Raw genomic sequence first — 21,718 nt, forward strand, 5'->3', positions numbered from 1 at the left:
AAATTTTTTGGCCAATATCTAGGGAACGCTAAGAATGACGCAAAAAATGCCATCACTTCTTTGAGATAGTTTTTGATGCTTAATCGAACGGAGGGCTCAAAATTGAAAAATCCGCAAATAATAGACAGACAGACACATGCACACACACAGACATTCAGTAATGAAAGTTTGTTGGAAATACAGAGTGAAAACCTTTCAAAAGGCAAAATTAGTTTAGAAAATCAAGGGCAATCACGCACATATAAAATCCGACTTTCTATCAAAGCATCATTCATTCTTCTCATTTACTTCGATCACTCTATTCCATTCCACTTGATTCTACTTTCAGAGCTTCGAAGTTGCAATGGAGAAGTTTATGTGAAGCAATCACCAGAACATTAATTGTGAACTCAGAAAAATTACAACTGTTTGTGTTGACTAAATATCACTGCAGTGTATGAAATGAAACATGAAATGAAATCTTTTAGTTTTACGTCCAACTGTTATGACGGCTAAGCTAAAGCAGACGGTGATGATAAGAAATGAATGAAATAGTGGAATGAATAAAGTAGGAGAAAACGGGAGAGGCCCGGGAAAATCCATACACACGGTGTTTGTCCACCAAAAATTCCACTTGGGGCGAGGTGGGATCAAAAGAGGGACCCCAGCTCCACGGATGAATGCTCTACTACTGAGCCACCGCAGTTCCTGCATTGTATGGTATAAGTATGACAATTTGAAAGTATCTATTGGCATTCTCGTATATTAGTATGTTTTGTTAATAATCACAACATTGGTTAATCCTAGTCATGTATATGCTATTCTTCTTTACGATTTTATTAATCTTTAATTTCATTTTAATGAAGTGGTTTCTCTTTTTTTCTCTACCATCTGTCACATCTGAGTGAAAATGTCATGCTCATTTTGGTCTCCATGTGACAAGCAACGTATTGTACAGGCAACCACAAAAGTAATTCCCCCCTAAGCGATCTAATTCCATTACTTGGGGTCCAGGTCTTTTGCAGTTGTGAGAACGCCTAGACAGATGCAACCCAACTTACAGGTAACTTTTTTTCTCGGCAGTGACAGCAGGTGATAGCACTGAATCAAGTCCTTATGCAAGTAAAGTTGTGAGTAGATGACGCACGAAACATTTATCCATTTTGAGATTAATCTCTCTGGTTCAGAGCGTGTTGTCCAATGAACAGCATATGTTAATCTCAATATTGCTGTGTATGTAATGTATTTTTTCAATATATACTGTATATTCAAAGAAATAAAAACACTGATCACATATGAATCAGAAAATACTTGAAAGTAGCTGAAAATATCAAATCTAGAACAACTACTGGAAATAACCTTGTAAATAATTGTCTCCATTGAGATACCTTCCCCAATTCTCCTCATTCCAACACTTTTTTTTTTTTTTTTTTTTTTTAGGAAAGAGAAGATCTTGCTTATCACACTGAGTATGCATTGAAATTGAAATTGAAACAGGAACACTTGAAAACGTTCCAGCCTCGCCGAGATTGGAACCAGGGTCTTCCGAACAGAAGTTCAATGTGCTAACCACTCACCTACCGCGCCACTTAACCTTCCACCAAAACTAATAACTAGTTAAAATCGTTTTATAAAAATATATAAAAAAGATACTCAAATATATATATATATATATATATATAAAAACAAATATTGTATAAACAAAATATAAATAAAATATAAATAAGAAAATATAAGCAACTTGTATGAGTGTCTTAATGACTTACTCGTGATTTCGTTGTTTATCTCAAAAACAAGTTATACACACGTTGCTCAACGAAGAAAGTATCACGAAATGTTCTTCAAGTTGAGCCTACGTCATCGCCAGAGCGTAACTTTGGGGGGGGGGGGCAACTGCCCCCAGTGAAGCTCCACGCCGTTCGAGGGGGCCCATTTTCAGACAAAATTTTCTTACTCAATATACGATAGGAACATGAAATTAGAAATGAAACATCAAATAGGGTCGCTACATTACATAAACAAAACAGCACACAAAAGGTAAATAGAACAAAAATCAGTCGTGGACTCATTTGAGTAATATTTATTCGTAATATTGTACCCTTAATAAGTTTGTGGTGTATAGAATGGGCCCAGGAAGTAACTAACGGAACCACAGAGCTTACCCTCCGGGAGGACCCACAGGCTCCGGTGGGCCCATAAAGATTAAGAAAAGGTTGGAGAGAGGGGACCCAATAATTAGAAATCAACTTTTTCTAGGGGCCCAAATAAGCTTATTAATGCTTGCCCCACCAGAAAAGAGTTGAGTTGAATTTGAGTTTAACGTCCCGTTCAGTAGCGACGTGGTATATGAGACGTGGACCTACTGATTAACGTGGAATCCAAACCACATGACTTCCTGCCGGGAATTGAACCCGGGTCTCCCACGCCAAAGGACCCCCAGAAAAGAATCTAAGTTACGGCGCTGGACATCAGTTGCAGGGATGGTCCCAACTTACATTACATTTCGTCTTTGATATAACTTCTAATTTTCAAAGAAGAAAAGACGACAGAAATTATTTTCACATTCTTTACGTTGTATCAACACGTGTAGAAATAGACAGTTCTATGTTTATTTTCCATAACTACTAGTTTATTTCCTTATATTTATATGAGGAATTTGTGGCAAATTGAGACCACATGATCATGACGCTGTTGATCATGAGGCGCTATCCACTAGGGGTTCCAATTCCTCTGAAGAGCAAGGTCGCAATTTGAATTGTCCTCAGTATTTCTGTGTTCGTGTTCCTGTAGTGTTTGGAATACGTCGAAAGGACATGAGGTGCAAGTGGCGAACAATACTCCGGTTGGGGCGATTTATTTAAAAGAAATTGTGAAAGCAGGAAAATCCCATTGCAGCTACCTGTATTCAAATCCTGTCGTAGCAATTATTAATTTTTCTGAATGGGAAGATAGTGTTTATGTAATTGGTGTTGTAATTATGTCATTCCTTTATTATTATTATTATTATTATTATTATTATTATTATTATTATTATTATTATTTATATTATTATTATTATTATTATTATTATTATTATTATTATTATTATTATTATTATTATTATTATTACCACAGAAGGAAAGAGAAAGTGACATAGTCGAAGGTATTCATAGGAACAGAAAAGATATAGAGTATGTCAGATGTTTCTTAGGTTAGGTTAGGTTTATACATAACGTAATAATATTATTACTTTTACGGATTTACAGATAGAATTGTCACTTTATGATAACAGTAATGCATTTTGTTTCGCTCTTCTTCTAAGTAGAAAGGTGATGTGACATCTTAAATAGGATCATTCCCGTGACTAGCGATCCGTATTGTAAGTTCGATCACTATTAGGAAATTTTGCATAGCTACGAACAATTCCCTGGAACTCATTTTTGGCCGATACTACAGCAGGAAGGACGTGTTTAGCCCTTATGTGTTCATCAATTCTTGTCCAAACACTTTACTTGTCAGACAGTTACGAAGGTTGATACAGATGACGTAATTTTGTGTTATTGGCGTTACCACCTGTAAAGGGAGTTGTCTCAACTCTTAGACCCAAGGAAATTGAATATTTTTCATGTTCATACATCAGAAGTATCAGTTTTGTAGATTGTAAAAATTTACTGAATTGCCACACCCGGAATATAAACTCGCGTCCCCAACATTACGAAACATTACTTAAGCCACTACTCTAAGACATCCTGTTCTAGGAGAAGAAAAATGGAGCTGTAGTGAATTCAGTTACTACACACTTTTCCGATTACAGTGTAATAATGCTGAAACTTTCCGATTTCAGTCATGATAAAACAGTAAAGTATTATGCAGAAAGAATAGTCCAGAGAAGTCAACTTTAAACTGACAACTCATATGTACGGAGGCGCTGCCATATGCTCTCGCCTCGGACCCTGATTTTTCACGGCACGGCATTGGACAGATACTTATATTGATTGGAATATGGTGTTTCAGGGCACTGAATTATTTTTTTTAAGTTAATTAATTTAACGAACCTTCCTCAGTGCCTTGTTTCCTATTTTTACGCGTTTTACTCACTTTCACAGTTTTCCACTAACTCTTTAAGAAGAGGGACAAAAACACAGAAACATGGAGAAGAGTAAAAATCACAAACACTATTCGCGCGTTCTTCTTTTGCCTGTGATCCGTTTGACCTATAGCGTGTTCATTCTATCTGTGCAAATTACAACGTTATATCCGCAAGAGATAAAAGTGATGATGGATGTTCGGAACAGATAAATCTTTGGAAAAGACTAGAAAATGGCAACCTCTTTAGTTATTCGAAAGCAAAATTTTATTTATACTAGTTCCTCACAAAATTTGTTTCCATCCTATAATTCAATGTATTTTATTCTTGTTGAAATTTGAAACATGCAAGGTATGCTACATCTATGAGAAACATAAAATTTTCCATTTGAACATTTGTATCTTTTCATTATGATATGGTTTGGACTTTTAATATACAGAGCTTTCAAAAATCTCTATACACCTGAATCGTGTCAAGTCAAAGTCACATTCAAAGTCTCATGAAATAAAATTTTATGCGAAGGTTTGCAACACTGCTATATTATCGCCTTCCGTGAAGTTACTTTCTTAGATTCCAGTCGGCAAAGTGACGTTGAAGTGATTGTTGCAACTAGTTAGCGGTCCCTGAAACAATGGTGTTAACTTTGGAACAACGAATATTCCTGGTTGAACATGTGTTCCGTGAACAAGGTGAGTACAGACAGACAGTCAAAGATAAGTTTGCAGCTAGGTTTCCGGATACACCTGTTCCGAATCGTCACACTGTAAGGGCACTGATCGATAAATTTAGAGACATTGGAACGGTAATGGACTATGATCGAAGTGGTAGACCGTCAGTACCCGATGAAGAAAAGATGCTACACATATCGGATGCAATGCAACGTAGCCCCCATAAGCCACTTCGAAAACTTGCCCAGGAAGAAGCAATAAGTGTTGGTACGGCACAAAAGGCGGTTCGTAAGAAACTGCGTCTTATTCCGTATAAGGTGAGAGCGGTGCAGCAGTTACTTCATTCCGACCGTGTAAAACGAGTGCAGTATTGTGAATGGTTTACACGGTTTGTCATGGACAAGTCTGACGATGTTTTGGATAATGTATTTTTTTTTTACTGATGAGGCCTGGTTCCATTTATCAGTTTACGTCAATGCCCAGAACTCACGTTTGTGGTGTGCAGAAAACCCACATGTCATACATGAAGTTCCTCTGCATGACCAGAAGGTAGGGGTGTGGATTGCAATATACAGAAGAAGAATAGTCGGCCCCATATTTTTCAGACAAACAATAGATTCAACTCGTTATTGGGAAAATATTTACCAGTTCATGGGAGAACTAAAGGAAGACGAAATTCGTAATGCTTGGATACAACAAGATGGCGCTACAGCACATACAGCTCGCCAATCCATGAGATTACTGCAAGAAGTTTTTAGAGATCGAATAATTTCAAAGGGATTGTGGCCACCTCGGTCTCCTGACTTCAATCCTCCGGATTTTTACTTCTGGGGTTATGCGAAGAATTCACTTTATAAAGGGAACCCCCACACGCTACAAGAACTCGAAACAGCTATTCGAGATTTTGCTCATAGCATTCCACATGAACAACTTGTGAGAGTATTTGAGAACAAGAAGAAACGTGTGGAAGCATGTTTGGAGGCTCATGGGGGACATTTCCAACATTTGCTTTGAAAATGTGTGTTAAAATGTGTGTGTATATGCTACGCCCTGTACATAGTGCTTTTATGCCATAAAATATAATACATTTTGAGTAAAATAATTTTCTCGTTGCTTTGAGTATGTGACAATTCAGGTGTATAGAGGGTTTTGAACGCTCTGTAGAATATTTCTGATAATAATTTAGCAGTAAAATAGCACTCATTCAATTTTATCTTTCTTCATTTCTTTCTTTCTTTCTTTTTCTTTTCGTTTTTTTCTTTTTTGTTCACTTTGCATTAGTAGTCTGGAACGGAAGATATGATATACGCTACCTACTGGGTTTATTAGAACGTATTTTGAATCAGTACGTCCAATGAGCGCTACCGAATTCACAACCGAACCACGCGGAAACAAAGCATTTGTTATACTTTTGCCTTTATCTTAGATGTGTCTCTGAGATCTATAGTTCTACTGGAAATTGAGTATGCAATCCTTTATGAAAGTGACTTGATGAATGTTTCAAGCGTCCTCTATATATACGAATAGTTCTAAAAAATATATAAAATCAAACGTTATTTCTATAGTACTGTTGGATTTCTGGTAACGGAACTTTATAATGTTAGTTTTTTTTCTTAATACATTTAAAATTTCATATTTTTATCTCTTCTCCCTTTTCTTTTACTTCTTCTCCTCTCACCTTCTCTCTCTCTCACTCTCACTCTCTCTCTCTCTCTTACTCTCACTCTCTCTCTCTCTCTCTCTCTCTCTCTCTCTGCCTTATTTCTGAACCTCTGTGTAATAGACATCCATTGGTTTCAATTTTTCATTGTGTGTGCTTCATTTTCTCCCTAAATCAATTTATGAATCTTGTTTCTTCTCGGTTTTGTTATTTCATTTTATCGAAATTAATACATGTGTAGTTTGAAAGTAGAATTGCGTTCATGTTGTTAGCTAATTTTGGTATGGGAGAGAAGAAAAGAGGAGAGAGGGAGGATCTCTTTACGAGACACGATCATGGGAGGCCTAGCTGCACGGCGTTAGCTGTCGCAATTTTTTTGATGCGGAGTGTACCAATTGAACTCTATTATACATCAGATAAACATATTACCAATTCATTAAACGTTAAATTTGACTGTTTCTTATACTTATTCCGAGCTAGATCTGGCAAAAAATTCCTAAATATGCTCATAACAATGTACAACTGTATCCCAAATAAGTAACTTTTGACAAATCACTCCGCTAGCAAGTTGCTCTTTGGATAATTCCGTAATATTTACGTGTAATTACAAATATCTAAATTAACTCTGAGTAATCATTGGCAAATAGTTATTGGAAAACTGTTAAGGAAAAGTATACAAAAAAATATAACTATTTATAGAAGTTCCCTTTAAGTATCATGGTCAGGCGTTCGAGCAATCTGAGATAAAAATTTATTTACATTTCCCAGTTTCGGCCCAATCACAAACAAGCATTTGTTTATATCTTTCAGATGTATTTACCTGTATCCTAGTAACTGTTCTTTCACTTTTTCTGTATAATTGATCATTATATTTGCGTTTACATTTTCTTAAGTGGCGTGAGAAAGGTTTGCATGTATGTATGGTAAGTTAATAATAGTTTCATATTCTGAAAGATTTTTAGTCTGCTTTTATTATGCAAAAAACCAGAGTCCTCTGAAAAGGCATATATTCCCCACTAGAACAACTTGATGGCTACACCAATGTGGTAAAACTTGATCTTTGTGTAGCAGTTGATACTGTGTGCCTATCGTGTAACTGAACTCCCGAAAATATCTCTCTCAGCTTGGAGAATAAGAAGTTAGTTTGAATACCGCGAAAGTCCCAGTACCACAAATGTTGATACTCGAAGTGCTGCAAATGTCGATACCGCAAGTGTTGCGCTTTCACTTCAGAGAGAGACGTAAGTTTCTTTCTTTATTTATTTCACATTATAAAGGTTGTTATGGCATCTCCGGCTTGATGACGAAGATATCAAAGAGATAACGTCCTTCGGAAATGAGACTACTTGGGGCCTATAAGTTAGGTACCATTCCCACATTGGTCTGTTGTGAATGAAGAAAAATTTCTCGTACGATAGCTGATCTGCAAAAGGCTTTTTCACACCTTCTGAACTTATTATTATTATTATTATTATTATTATTATTATTATTATTATTATTATTATTATTATTATTATTATTATTATTATTATTATTATTGGAATTTACGTCTGTGTAAACGGCCCCACCTTTAAATTTCGCTGGAGACAGTTGTTCGAATAATTCTATTTTTTAAAAAAATAATCGATAGGCAGCCATCCTCACTGGTCTTTTCAAGCTTTTCTTTGACAGATTAAGTGAATGCTGGAATAGTACATCAGCTTATAAGTCTAGGCAGCGTCCTTTTCAAATCCTTTTGTCCCACAGTGTGCTCCAGATTTAATGATTTAATAAGCAGTAATAAAATACCTTTCAATATCTGAGAAAATGTCTGATCACGGAACTTGTAATCTACCTAGAGGAGCTAGATTTGCAGGTTTTCTTATTTGCTTCTTTGGTTTTAATAAAAATAAACTAACTTAAAAATTCGAATTTGAAATTATAAAGTGGAAAAGCTCCCACTGTTTATAGTTTACATCTTTAATTTCTTTTAGAAAGACTTTTAGGAGGAGAGCAGTTTTTGCCTTTGTCTGTTTTTCCTTTTCTTCCAGTATGCGTATTTGTTTCATTTTATTTATTTAACGGTCACCACATACCGCTCTGCTCGGAAGCCATTTTATACTGGACATCTAACAACAATAACAATGGAAAGGACTTGGGAAGGAAAAGCTGAAAATTTTAAATTTTACGTCCCACGATTCTGCCGACTAGGATAAAGGAGACCGTGATGACAAGAAATGATTGAAAATGGTGAAATGAAGAAAGGAGGCCAGCAACTAGAGGGTGCTAGGAGGGCTGGTCCCCCTAAACATTTCGTGGCCCCTCCAGACCTCAATACAAAGTGCACAACTTAGATATTTGTAAGAGAATTTTTAATGACTTGGCCTTCCTGACATATTCATTCCCCCCCAAACCTCTGTGGCTGGTTTCAGGCCTGGAAGAAAGTGAGAGGAAACGGGAGAAGCCCGAGAAAACCCACGCACATGGTGTTTGTGAACCACAAAGTTCACTTGGCGCGAGCTGGGATCGAACCCATGCCGCAGTGATGAAGGCTCTACCACTGAGCCATCGCGGCCCCAGGATTTGGTAAGGTATCAGTCAGCCTGCTGAGTAGATACTATCCCGGCATTTGCCTGATGGGACTGAGGAAAACAAAAGAGGACGCCGGTCAGGATGGTTGGCAGCGGGAATCGAACCCACGACCTCTTGAATGCGAAGCCAAAACTCTACTACTTGAGCTACTTCGCTTGGTAAGATTGTCGTAAGTGATTTTTTTTCTTTTTGAATCGCTGCTGACGGGAAGCTTAAGCCTTGAATCGAAATAAATTATTGGATTAAAGTTTTATATGGGAGTACCGATACTAACTTGACACCAAGGCTTAATTCAGCCATAACTTGGCCTTGAACTAGAAGTACAACCACTTCTACAGCCTTATCTACTTATCGCAGAGAACCAAATAAGGTCTTAAATTAATCTATAATACTGAAGGTAATCATTTTCTTAGTCTCTGATTGAAATGTTACGTGGTTCGACAACTATTCTCCAAAATGCAGCTCTCAATCAAGATTTTTGTGTATGTTACCTCATACACATATCCAGGTTGTTTTGCAACCGATGCTCGCAGAGAGCCAGTGCGAGTTGCCTTTAATCAAGGATATTCCATAATTTCGAAGCTATAACTATCTGATAAATATAAGGACCGATTTTTCATTAGTATTAAATGAAGAAACATTGATTGGTAGGGCAACCATAAAACCTAAAAATGCATAACAGAATATTTCACTCATGGTTGGTACCTTATTTCTAGTTGTGACAGTTACTTATGTGTATGCAAGTTTGATATCTTTAAGAGCATAATAAAACATAATATTCCCAAATAAAGCATAAAGTATTCCTTCATTTGAGAACTGTGTTCTCAATTACTTTCTTCAAAAGAAAAGTTTATTTAAAATGATTTGGTTAAAAGAATGCGGTTCAAAAATATAAACCGCCAGTAGGCATGAAAACAAGCGAAAAAGTTTATTATACCGAAGTTGAAAGCTGCGTCCTTTCAGAGTTACGAGCGCGGGAAAGTGCAGAAAATTGAAACTGAGCATTAATAGCGCAAAGACTAATAGTGTTAGAAGAAACAGTATGGTGAATTTCAAAGGAAACACACATGTGTTGTCAGGAAATACCAAGTTCAAGAGAATGGGTAAAGTACATACAGAATTTCACAAATTAATTTAAGATCTTATAGATAATTGTGGATTGAATGGGGCAAGGTTTAATTAAATCTTTCGTTATTTCCTGAATATTTTGAATGTGATATTTTTCGAAAATGCAAGTATGGTTTCGTCTGAAATTCGCCATACTGCTGCTTCTAACACTATTAAGTCTTTGCGCTATTAATGATCAAGATTCAATTTTCAGCACTTTCAGATGCTCATAACTAGGAAAGGACGCCGCTTTCGACTTCAGTACAAAAACCTTTTTTTTTTTTACTTGTTTTCGTGTCTACACTCAAACTTCAATGCCCGTAATAGGAATTATGAAACACCCCGCATATATATATATATATATATATATATATATATATATATATATATATATATATATATATATATGTGTGTGTGTGTGTGTAACAAGGGATAAAGCGTATACTTAGATAAAAAAAGTAGCATTACATCACTGGATATAACTATCCATAATCGAGCCAAAAGTTAAGAAGAAATTGTATTGGCCTCTTGGCACGAATACCCTCAAATCACCTTGGCAGTCAACCTGTTAAGCGGGAGAAACGCAGTACATACATTCCGTAGTAAACATATGGATCCCGTATATTTGTACAATATACCGCTGTTCGGATAATGGATTTTTCTGTGTTATTGTATTAATATAGGTGTGTCGCAACGTTGTAGGCTTTGAGTAACGTGTGTCTGTTCTGTTCTGAAAAATGCTAAATAATATAAGAAATATGATACACAAGAAATGTTATTCTTTTTTTTTTTTTTAAAAAAAAAGGTAAATGAATGATACATTTTGTTAGTTACCTTTTTCAATATGTTATAGTATTGCACATTTTCTTGTAAATTATTAATGTAACTATTTAACTAATAACTGTAAAATGACTTTAAAAATACGTCTATTCAAAAGTATAATATGCAGCCTTCTTATGAAATGAACATTGTGAATGTGACCTTAGAAACAAAAAAGGTTTCTTACTCGTATCAAAAATATAGCGCGTACCCAAACCCACCGCTGTATGCGCTCAGTTTTTCTCGTAAATTTGAAATGTGTATACACTGAACTAGGTGATTATAAACCGTGTATTCCCATATACGTTCCATTAGCCCTGGTAACAATAATGTATTATAAGGTATATGTAAGCGTGAGGAAAATAAGACCTCTCTGGAAGAAGAGACTTTACGTTCACGTTTTCAATAAATCTGCCTCCTCTTTAAATGATTTGTTAGTAATGTTTATTTGTAAATTATGGCTGTACACTTCAATATGTACTTGCAAAAATAAATAAAATCTTGAAAACAAATATTACATTTCCTTTGCAGTAGTAATTGCACAGGAGCTGAAGATTCTTTCTATCTTTGGATTATAGCAAGAGTTATGTTGTATCTTCATGTATATAATATTGTGATGTATCGGAAGAAACTAAACAATAGATAAAATTCCCAAATTAAAAGATGTTCTGTTCTGTTGTTTATTTTGTCTTTTTGAAGCCTAGTAGTAATCTCCTTTCAGTTCACTGAAGCAGCCATATTGCACCACTGCGCGGCGCTAACATCGATCGCTAGTGATGGAACCAGCTGACTGACGGGCCCGGGAATGAGGATATGTTTTCTCCCGCATCATTGCCCCTCTCTCTTGGACCATTCGGTAAAACCCTCCCCCCTGCGAAAAAGCACCCTGTTGAAGAAGACGGTAGTGGGCGACACGTGAACCCGGCGTTGAGTTGCTTCTATTGCGGCGTGTGCGTGTGAAGAACACCACGAGTCGCGTGTCTCCATCTGACGGTGACAACAAGAAACTTTCACGGTCATCTCAGCTGCCTCTCAGGTACGTGACCTTTGACCCACCACGTGACTACTAGTTGATTATGATGTTCAGTGCACGCTTGAGTACTACATTGCAAAAACCACTTTACGGTATACATCTCCCTCCTGCCCCCTCTAGATTGCACGTTGCGAACAGCGCATGCTGTGTGTTTTGTTTGGCATGACAGATTACCGGCCTTTTTAATTTTCTTCAGTTACTATGAGTTTAAATCGTTCATTAGCCACTGTATTCAGAACTATTGAAAACAAAATTAATTGTATTGTTCATATAAATATTGGCAAAAAAAAAAAAAAATATATATATATATATATATCCTTGAGTAATTGTTTATAAATCTCAAAATGTTTTGTATACCTGCTATTTTAGTATGACATTTCTATTATGTTTGTGCGCATGGGTAAATGTTTATCTATCGTAATTTTCTCGATTATACCCTCAACAAACCATGAACATTGATTATTGTAATTTATATTTTGTGTATGATCTCAATATAGGCCTATAGAAGGAAAAGTAGAAATTCTATTCTTCAAACCACCATCATTTCACACTGACTATAGGACATTAATAAAGTTCCTTTTACGAAGTAGACAGTTTTGAAGAAGTACTATTTCCACATGTATCTTCTGGACTGAGAGAGAAAACACATACGCACAAAGAGTTTGAAATTTTATTGTGGATTCAGTTGATTTAAAAAAAAAGATATTTATAGGCGTAATGTTTTAAGTTTAAAATCTTAATGATCATCTATAATGGCTTATCTTTACGCTTAATCAAACATCTTTTAAGTTTATTAGTATGTAATATTGTGTAATTAGTATCAAATCAAGTATACTGTAATCACCTCAATTGATAACGTCAAGAATTTTATTTGTACAGTCACCATATAAAGTAAATATTAACTCTATACATTACATTTTTATATCAACACCTTCAAAATGAGCAGACGATAGTTTAAGTACTTTTACTAGCAATATGCAGACAATTTTAATATTAGTTCGAGGAAAATTGTATTTCTTTCACAAAAAGAACACTATCGAGATAATATTTATTTCTGGTGGAGGCTGCGATTTGAGGTTTTGACTACTTGATACGTAAAATTAGTCAAAACTGACATATTATTTGTCCGACTCCATGTGGTGTGTTGCGGACAGGTGTGGTTGCTGCAAGGAAATGAAGCCATGTGGCTCAGTGGGAGAACGCCCACTTATAATGTGGAGGTATCTTTATTTGAACCGAGATTATGTGAAATCGTGATGGAAAACACCGTGTCCATCCTGATATTCTCATCTTTAATTTCATTATCGTTTCCATCAGTCATTTCATCTATTTACATACATTTATTATCTATCTCTTTTACCCTACGTAGGGTATAAGCGAAGGACGTTAAAGATTTCATTTCATTTCTTGAGGAAATAAATTTGATAATAAGAACTTTTGTAAAGTAAAATAAAATAAAATTAGCTGACTTGGAATCAAGAAATGAACATATGTATATCATACAGAGTGAACAGTATGTAACCTGCAAGGTAGTTAAGTAGTATGGGTTGTCTAACTTAAGAGCTTCTGAGACATTTTGAACTTTTTGATTACAAGGAAGTGCAACTCTTCAATCCCCATCTGGAATCAAAAATTTAAAAACAGCTTCGTACGCGATTAGGTCTGTTGAAGAACAATATGTGTACACAGTTTGGTGGCTCTACGTGACTCCTTTCTATTCTAAAATCTAATGATAGACACATACACACACACAGACATGACGACACACACACACACACGTGCGATCTTTTATATATTACTAGCTGAAGTACCTGGATCTCCCAATATGTCGTATTTGAAAATAAATAAATGAGTGAAATATATATAACAAAGAGGAAAGATTTCGACGCTTCCCCTGTTGCTGTTAGTAAAATATGCCTTTGACGCTGCCCCTGTCAATATGAGTGAAATAGAAAAAATAGTGAAGAACAACGCCTTTGGCGTTGGTTCTGTCAGCTTCCGAGCCAACTGACATGTTCGTTCTTGCCTAAACTTGGACTTAAATCTCATCAGGACAATCACCAATCAGCTTAATGATCGTAAACACTATGAACCTTATGCAGAATCGTTCTGACGCATAATTAGTGCAATACTAAAGAGTTTGACTAACATATGTTTCCTGCAGTAGTCATGCCTTTAGTATGACGCTAATCATTTGTCAAAACGACTCTGCTAAGGCCTTATGAGTTTAGCACCATGGAACATTTTGGGCATGTTATTACTTAGACAGTGTCACTAACTATCTCATCGAGTCCGAAAAGTATGGATTTGACACTAATATTCATCGATAGCACGCTCGCAGGTCGATGGTTAGCATACGTGCCTTTAGTGCGGGAGACTTGGGTTCGATTTCAGGTAGTAGCTTATGTGGCTCGGATTCCCCGCTAAGTGCTAGGTAGGCCTCTCATATAATCTCGCTACATTAAGAGACACTACACTACAATCCCTCACCACAAATATCCGTCGTTTCTAGTATTTATACTTTCCATTTTTGCATACATTTTCACTCTTACCAAATCAAACACCCTGGACCGAAAATCGAGAAAAGGGCTTCATATGTGACTAAATCTATTGAAGCTCTGTCTGTACAAACTTTGGTAGTTCTACGTCTATGTGAAAGGCTCATCACACACACATACACACATATATATGGTTTTCCTATTTCGTATACGTTACTTTCAAGGCGCATATCTCTGGATCTTCGGAACTAATGAAGATATCAGAGGCATTCAAAGACAGGTAGGTAGCACACGTAATAGGCATTAGGTACGTATCACACTCGTTATGCTCACGGATCCCAGTATTTTGAACAAAATTCCAGAATCCAAAGGTTTCCACATTTTGAGCCTCAAATATGGGTATCGAACCGTAATATCTTAGAATATAATGAGAAAAAATGACCAATTTCGCCACCCAATGTACTCTGTAGTACATATCACGTAAAGAGTCAAAATTGTGTTGTAATACGATTAGTATCGTGGGAGGTACAGCATTAAAATGAATGAATGAAATACCAAACTTTAACCATTGCCTCAGATATAAATAAAATAGACAGATAATTTCCATTACCCCATGCTGTAAAAAAAATCTATACAAAATTTATAAATTGCAGTGCAAATTTACATTCATTTCGCAGATTGCTACGCAGAAAACAGAAAACGGGTCGAATTGAGAACCGTTACTTTTTTTTGAGATCTGTTAGAAAGACATAAAGTGGCCTGGACTGGACTATGTCGTTCAAATGTTAATTCGAACAAAGATCTAATATATGAAATAACGATCTGTGGTTTCTTTATTGCTCAAAAGATAAGAGAAGAAAATCAAATTGACTTCGGCATTTTTAAAACAGACTGTATTTCAATCAGGAAAGCGGTCTAATAAATTCGACGTGTTGTGTAAGGCGAAATTATTCACTACGAAAAACATATTTATGCTTTTAACAATAAAGTTTCCTAAAACAAATCTTTACCTAGAAACATGAATCAAGGGGATTGTCTTAAAAAATTAAAAGAAAAAAGGAAAAAGGACGCGAGAGAGAAGCAAAAGCTTCGTGTACATTTCAAATGATTTAAAATGCAATTTCTTCCCGATTACACTTTGAAGATTGAGAAGAAGCACGTCTGATGCAAATCCATGAGTACGCCCTTTTTTTAAACCACCCAAACTGCTTTATTATTATGGAGGCATGGCGTCTGAGTGGTAAAACTCTTACCTCTTGTGCAAGAAATGAATGGCTCGATCCCAGACTGTGTGCGTTTGTGATGGATAACATCGTGTCCGTGTTACTTCTCGGGGTTTCTCCGTTTCCTCCCACATTCTTACTTTACCATTTATTTCATAATCGCTCATTTTCATTAGTCATTTGTCTCACTTAGCTTACAGTTCAAATCGTATGATGTAAAGCTAGACATTTAATTTCAATTTACTTTCTTAGTAGAGAGAATTTTCCTCAAAATTGGTGTGTAAAGATAGTGAAACATGAAACAGGAGAGATAGGAGTTTGGTGTCCCTTTTAGCACCGAGGCTGTATAGAGACGTGGACTTCAGTTTAAGGTGGAATCCAAACTATCGTATTCCGTTCAATGCTCTCCCACCGGGAATTGATCCAGGGACCCCGTTCACCATAAGTACGCGCGCTAGGCAGTAGAAATAAAATGAAATGAATTTTTTGAGTTTAATGTCCCTTGATTATGCCCTATTGGTTAAGGGAGCCGATGATTAAAGCAAGCGTCTGATAATGGAAGATTTGGTGGAATGAGAAAGTGGGACGAAACGGGAGTACCCCGAGAAAACCCACGGACACGATGTTGTCCATCCAAACTTACTTGGCCAGGAATAAAACCAGGGAACCTACGCACCAAACGTAAGCGCTCTATCACTGACCTACCGTGCCCCTAGGCAGTAGACTAGCAGGGATGCCAGTAGGAAAGAGTAAGAAGTGTATTTATTGCTGTATACTAAACACGTAAGGAATACTACATGATTATATATTATGTATTTTATTATTTTCTCATTGCTAGCATGATTTGGTTAGTCTTTAACCATCATACTATGTAGGAAAACAAAATTTAAATGGGGTACTTGTTGCTGCTTCCAGACTCAACTATTCAAAGGTTATTGGCATGTAATTGTTGTTTCTTAGTCTCAAAGTTGAAAATGCATTTAAAACCACTTCTGTGTCCAAATATAATATCAGTAGATATTTTTTCCTGTATCCACTTAACATAAATTCTTTACCCTCATTTAATAAATGTTTCAATCTTCAAAAAACGTAATTCTTAAGATGAAAATCTACCATCCTCACTATCCAGATATTAACCAAAACTTTTCACACATACCACAAATACTCTCTCTTTCTTCCTCTCTGTATTTATCTATTATATATATATACAGGAAGTTTCAAAACAACTCCGACAACGTTTGCGAGGTGGTTCCTAATACCAAGATAAGACAAAAAGTATAGACCAACCAGGGTGCACAAATGCCTCCTTTCGGAGTTATAGGCTGCCAAAAACATAAAAATGTGAACTGTAAAGGTCCATAGCTCCAGAACTATGGGACCTACTGTAGTCGGATTAAGACTTCACTTAGGAAGTAATATGTGCCCTATCCAAATATCCAAGTTTCAGAATCCTCCAGTGCTTCCGCAACAATTTTTATCGAGGTGGTCCGTGAGTACTTCAAATTAATACTTCAAATTATACGCCCGTAGCCAAAATCTCTCTATAAAAGTTATTTTGTGAGTGATTTTGAAACATGTATTTTTGGATAGTGCACATACTAGTTTCTAAGTGATGTCTTGACCCGACTATGTATCTTTAAAGTTCATTTTTTTTCATGTTTTTTGCCAGCCTATAACTCCGAAAGGAATCACTTGTGCACCAAGGTTGGACTATACTTTTTGTCTTATCTTGGTGTCAGGAATAACCTCCCAAACGTTGTCGGTGTTGTTTTGAAACACCCTATATATACATTCTAATATACGTATACTGTATCTTTGATATAATTCTTGTAACAAATGCTTAGTTAGAAATTCCTCCTAATAGCTTTAAACCAACAATGTCCGTAACAGAAAGATTTCTACTGCATGTATTTATAAGGTTCGAAACCAAACAGAAACTTACTTAGACATTTTCTTGACATAATATATTTTTGTTTTCTAAAATTGTCATATCTTAATATTTTTTAGACTTCTTTATTTTTAGGCCTATAGGCTAATATTAATATTCAAGTGTTGATCTCTCGACAACACACACCAAAGGCATGGGGCTATAAATTCGACTCTGGGGAGTCTTATTTCATATTATTCTTCTTCGATAGTTAAGTCTTCTAACACTCTTCTCCAGATTTATACTTCAAAGTCGATATGCTACAACAAGATCGAGGAAAATCCTAATTGCTATTAGTAAATTACCCGTAGCTTTATGAACAGTTTATGACAACTTCATAAGATGAAAAATGTTCGATAAATATATTTAGACATGTTGATTGAATATTATTTTGTCTTGTAAGTCTTTGCTGATATTTTAGAGCTAAGTAAGTGTCTTTGTTTCTAACTAAGAATTCTCATAAGATAATATAATAAAACCAATGGGTGTTTTATTAGTATTGATTCTCTCTTCAATAGTTTGGCCGTGAGGTGTCCCCATCTGCAATAAAGTACAGTTGGGTTTTGGAAAAAACATTTATCCATTTTTCTTTAAAAAAATGTACTTTTCTAGGTTATAGACTTGCTATTGGTTTAATTATACTAAATATTTAAAAGGCGGCTTCTTTGGAAATTTGATATTTTTATTTAAAGACAAAATATTAGCATATTCTACTTGAGGTTGTAAATTGAAGTATTTTAGAAGGAAAGTAAGGTCCTTGTGAACACAATTGTACGTGGCGGAAGGGAGTTTGGCTTAGTGGTAGAGTGCTTACCTCTGGTGCGCAGGGCCCCTGGTTCGATCCGAAGCCAAGTAAGTTTGTGGTGGACAACATCGTGTCCGTGGGTTTTCTTGCGGAACTTCCGTTTCCTTCCACTTGCTCATTCTACCATTTCTTCCAACATCATTCACTTGCTTCAATCATCGCCTCCCTTATCCAATAAGGCATAATCGTGGGACTTCAAACTGAAAGATTTCAACTCATTTACTACTGTACGTGTAATCAGAGCTTAAGTAGGAACTTAAGTAGGAATCTTGAAAAAGCTCGAAAAAAATCAAAAAGAGTGTTAAGCAGCTATGTTTGAAGTAAATCAAACGATCACAAATGAATCAATTTTAAATTGGAAATGTATCAAATGATCCTCTTTTCTGCATTCTTCTTGAAGTTTTGTTCTGCATTTTTCTCTGTTCTGTGAAGGAAAGTGTATACACTAATGTATTTTCCTAATTTCACTTGAACCAGGCTCGTACCTTTGGGGATCCTATGAGAAAGGGTGAAAGATAAAATATCCAAAATGACCAAGAATAGTGTCGAGTTCATAGCATTTTTCGAGTTCGGGAAAACGGCTGACTCGCTTGAAATAACTTTTGTAACATTGTATCTACGATAATGTAGGTTTTTATAATGTCACTTTGATTAACATTTGTATTCTATGGGGGTAGGGTGTTCCAAAATTTATGCCAAAAGTAGAGTATCTTATGGATTATTATCATTATACTTTCATTGAAATGCGTATTCTAAGAGAGAAGGGGGATTCAAATATTTTCCACACATTTGTATTTACATAGCTACATAAACAATTACAAGAGATACAATTTTGAGTGTGTGATTTCATTATTTAAATAAATAATAAGTTTCTTTATTCTCTTTTGTTCCGTCTTGTAAGGCAGTAAGTATTTAGTATCAAACGCATTTATCTTTCCTCCGTGATAGATTCATAACAACACTCACGATATACCGTGTCTATTTACTGTGTGTGTAGTACCACCTACTGACATGAAACATTGATTATATAGTTTGGATGGTTAGAATAATACATTTTTATTTTCTTCTTCTTCTTCTTTCTTCTTCTTCTTCTTCTTCTTATTATTATTATTATTATTATTATTATTATTATTATTATTATTATTATTATTATTATTATTTTGCCGTCAGAAACTATTATACAGCTATACATGGTGGCCCAAAAGTAGGTATACACCCTGCATTTATCTAGTATAATATTCTAGCTTATGAGTTCATTTCCTTTGGCTGTTCCGAGCTTAAGATATAAGTAGACAGACATTAAGAACAAATAATAAAGAAACTAAGCCTACCTGATGGAAGGCAATAAAAAATGATATAAAAAGCAATGAGTTGATCAGTATGGGACTGTATTCCTACTTTTGGGCCACCCTGTATTGTTATGGCGAAATTTTATCCGTACTAGATTTCGGCTTGCGAGTTTTGGCCCAACGAGACTTGGTCCGTGTGATTTTGACAAGGCAAGATTTTGAGCTGCGACTTTTTATCCGGGAGAGATTTTGGCCCGGGAGGTTTTGGACAAACGGGATTTTGGGCGGTGAGGTTTTCACCACGCAAGATTTTTGGAGCGAGATTCCTGCCACGCGAAATTTTGAGAAATGAGGTTTAGACCGCGAGAATTTGTTCTTATATAATAAAAACATTAAGAAATGCGTTTTCCAAGCATAATAATGCGCACCACAAATCATAACAATTGTATTTGTTATTTATACAGATAATGCTACTTGACGAAGTCAATATAGTAGTTTATAACATTCTGAAATCCAGGGAGAGTCTGTACAAATTTGGAAGGGAGATTTTAAAGCTCTTTCCTTGTGCCAAGCCAGAGAGTAACCTGCACGGAAACGGTTTTATATTAATTTGAAGACTATTTCTAGTTCTTTTAAACACAGTTTACATATTTTATATATTTTACGTGTGTTTTACGCATCACGTAGAAAATATTTTTACGTGTAGTTACCCGACTCTGTGGAGGACAAGATATCTCAAGAACTGTTGATGGATCACCACTACATTTAGTGAGAATGTGCAGGGTCAAAAGTTGGGAATCAAGTTAGTTTTAGGAGTCTATACTCAACCCGGAAGTGGTAGAAATCAACAATGTCCTGTTTTTACGTTGATTACTATAGAGCAAAAATAGTAACAGATAGAGAGAAGTAAATGTCTCTATTCTTAACACTCTACTACAAGCAATATTGATTAAAATCTACTACAACTTCCGGTTTTTATATAACTCTACATGGAGCAAAAAGGGTACGAGATAGCAAGTAGCAATTTTCTTTGAATCGATTTAGTGTCCTAAGAATAGGTGCCATCTTATCTATTAACTCTATATTTACACAGAAGCGGAACAAATCAAACTTCCGGTTTTAACAGCGATCGCTATTTAGTAAAAGCAGTAATAGATAAAGTGAAACTGTTTTCTGTAACCAATTAGTTGTTTCAAGAATATATCCATTTCTGTTCTAACCAGAAAAGGCAGCAAGCAACTACTTTCGGTTTTAACGTTGATCGTTATAAAGTAAAAAAGGTAATAGATAGAGAAAAAGACACCCTTATGCAATCGATTAAGAGTCTGAAGAAAATATTCCATCTGTACTCTACTCTCTCTACTAAATCCAGAAGGTATTAATATACTAAAACTTTTGGTTTCAATATTAATTGAGAAAATATTACGCCATACAAACGCTTGACTCCTTCATGTGATGAACATGTGACACTGCTACTTATTCTAATGTGCCAGTATAGCGTTATTTCATTTCTATCAGAATATATGTACTAATCTCGACATCATGTTAGCTTTTACTACACCAATAAATAGAATATAAGGATATTTGCAATAAATCTTCCTTCTGTTGATAAAAGAACTGTTCAAATTAATATTAGCTTAATGACATAACAATATAAGAAAACATAATCTGAAGATGTATATTTTATAATAATGAATTTGTCGTTTTTTTCTTCTCGAATGCTGAAATTCAGCAATTATCATATTACGTTACAAACGTCATCTTGACAATTTGGAATTCTAATTATTTTGATCCCTACATAACAACTTAGTTTATATAAGAAAATTCATCATATTATGCATGTAACAACTGGAAAATAAATAGGAAAGAGAGGAAGCAAGTGAGATAAACGTAGCATCAACAATTCTCTCATTTTTGATGGAATAAAATTAGGAGTTCACAAAACTAACATTTCATAAAACAGTAAATAAAATAAAAGAACATTCACTATAACGGAATGGTCCGTTACATGATATAAAGGAACCTTCAGTGGAGGCCAACACATCATTCTCCATTGGTCCTTATGAGTGAAAA

General features: G+C 35.5%; 2 protein-coding genes across 6 annotated transcripts in view; one reads left to right on the plus strand and one right to left on the minus strand.

Moving 5' to 3' along the window:
• Positions 1-21,718, minus strand: part of LOC145688238 (prestin-like) — a 342,947-nt gene that overhangs the window by 167,185 nt on the left and 154,044 nt on the right. The window lies entirely within an intron of this gene.
• The window catches only part of CRMP (Collapsin Response Mediator Protein), a 502,151-nt gene continuing 492,182 nt past the window's right edge, over positions 11,750-21,718 (plus strand). For 3 of the 4 annotated variants that reach the window (XM_081762168.1, XM_081762172.1, XM_081762170.1), the window contains exon 1: positions 11,750-11,906. The gene's annotated coding sequence lies outside the window, so the exon portion shown is untranslated. The remainder of the gene's footprint in view (positions 11,907-21,718) is intronic. The other variant, XM_081762169.1, reaches the window with a different exon arrangement.

This window comes from Thermobia domestica, chromosome 6, assembly GCF_964235325.1.
Source record: "Thermobia domestica chromosome 6, izTheDome1.hap1.1, whole genome shotgun sequence".
Taxonomy (NCBI): Eukaryota; Metazoa; Arthropoda; class Insecta; order Zygentoma; family Lepismatidae; genus Thermobia; species Thermobia domestica.